Below are 2,261 nucleotides of genomic sequence, written 5' to 3'. Positions count from 1 at the left end.
CGATCGGTGGGAATCCAGATTTCATGGGAGGCCTCCCCCGCGTCTCTGGACGGTTGTGGGGCCGAAAGGTGATCGTCCAAACATTCAGTTTCGCTCCAGGAGTAGGCCTTTATTGCCTTAATTGTAACATGAGGACCTCTGTGAATTTGGCACGACTTTTAGGGTGCTTAATTACGATCTAGTGGGCTAAGATTTGAAACAAAAGATCGCTGGGAATCCAGATTTCAGGGGAGTCCTACCCTGAGTCTCTGGACGGTTGTGGGGCTTAACGGCGACCGTCAAAGCATTCAGTTTCGCTGCAGTAGTAGGCCTTTATTGCCTAAATTGTAACATGAGGACCTCTGTGAATTTGGCGCGACTTTTAGGGTGCTTAATTACGATCTAGTGGGCTAAGATTTGAAACAAAAGATCGCTGGGAATCCAGAATTAAAGGGAGTCTCTGGACGGTTGTGGGGCCGAACGGCGACCGTCAAAGCATTCAGTTTCGCTGTAGTAGTAGGCCTTTATTGCCTAAATTGTAACATGAGGACCTCTGTGAATTTGGTGCGACTTTTAGGGTGCTTATTTTAAAACTAGTGTGCTAAGATTGGAAACAAACGATCCGTGGGAATCTTGATTTCAGGGGAGGCCTCCCCCGAGTCTCTGGACGGTTGTAGGGCCGAAAGGTGTCCGTCCAAACATTCAGTTTCGCTCCAGCAGTAGGACTTTATTGCCTAAATTGTAACATGAGGACCTCTGTGAATTGGTGCGACTTTTAGGGTGCTTAATTTCGAACTAGTGGGCTAAGATTTGAAACAAAAGATCGCTGGGAATCCTGAATTCAGGGGAGGCCACTCCTGAGTCTCTGGACGGTTGTGGGGCCGAAAGGCGACCGTCCAAACATTCAGTTTCGCTCCAGGAGTAGGCCTTTATTGCCTAAATTGTAACATGAGGACCTCTGTGAATTGGTGTGACTTTTAGGGTGCTTAATTTCGAACTAGTGGGCTAAAATTTTAAACAAACGATCGGTGGGAATCCAGATTTCATGGGAGGCCTCCCCCGCGTCTCTGGACGGTTGTGGGGCCAAAAGGTGATCGTCCAAACATTCAGTTTTAATCCAGGAGTAGGCCTTTATTGCCTTAATTGTAACATGAGGACCTCTGTGAATTTGGCACGACTTTTAGGGTGCTTAATTACGATCTAGTGGGCTAAGATTTGAAACAAAAGATTGCTGGGAATCCAGATTTCAGGGGAGTCCTACCCTGAGTCTCTGGACGGTTGTGGGGCTTAACGGCGACCGTCAAAGCATTCAGTTTCGCTGCAGTAGTAGGCCTTTATTGCCTAAATTGTAACATGAGGACCTCTGTGAATTTGGCGCGACTTTTAGGGTGCTTAATTACGATCTAGTGGGCTAAGATTTGAAACAAAAGATCGCTGGGAATCCAGAATTAAGGGGAGTCTCTGGACGGTTGTGGGGCCGAACGGCGACCGTCAAAGCATTCAGTTTCGCTGTAGTAGTAGGCCTTTATTGCCTAAATTGTAACATGAGGACCTCTGTGAATTTGGCGCGACTTTTAGGGTGCTTAATTACGATCTAGTGGGCTAAGATTTGAAACAAAAGATCGCTGGGAATCCAGAATTAAGGGGAGTCTCTGGACGGTTGTGGGGCCGAACGGCGACCGTCAAAGCATTCAGTTTCGCTGTAGTAGTAGGCCTTTATTGCCTAAATTGTAACATGAGGACCTCTGTGTATTTGGCGCGACTTTTAGGGTGCTTATTTTAAAACTAGTGTGCTAAGATTGGAAACAAACGATCCGTGGGAATCTTGATTTCAGGGGAGGCCTCCCCCGAGTCTCTGGACGGTTGTAGGGCCGAAAGGTGTCCGTCCAAACATTCAGTTTCGCTCCAACAGTAGGCCTTTATTGCCTAAATTGTAACATGAGGACCTCTGTGAATTGGCGCGACTTTTAGGGTGCTTAATTTCGAACTATTGGGCTAAGATTTGAAACAAAAGATCGCTGGGAATCCTGAATTCAGGGGAGTCCTACCCCGAGTCTCTTGACGGTTGTGGGGCCGAGCGCCGACCGTCAAAGCATTCAGTTTCGCTGCAGTACTAGGCCTTTATTGCCTAAATTGTAACATGAGGACCTATGTGAATTTGGCACGGATTTTAGGGTGCTTATTTTCAAACTAGTGGGCTAAGATTGTAAACAAACGATCGGTGGGAATCCAGCTTTCAAGGGAGGCCACTCCTGAGTTTCTGGACGGTTGTGGGGCCGAAA

The sequence above is a fragment of the Phyllopteryx taeniolatus genome, unplaced genomic scaffold (assembly GCF_024500385.1).
Source record: "Phyllopteryx taeniolatus isolate TA_2022b unplaced genomic scaffold, UOR_Ptae_1.2 contig_33, whole genome shotgun sequence".
In the NCBI taxonomy this organism is placed as follows: domain Eukaryota; kingdom Metazoa; phylum Chordata; class Actinopteri; order Syngnathiformes; family Syngnathidae; genus Phyllopteryx; species Phyllopteryx taeniolatus.
The sequence above is the reverse complement of the archived record's forward strand: the minus strand, read 5'-3'. Positions refer to the sequence as shown.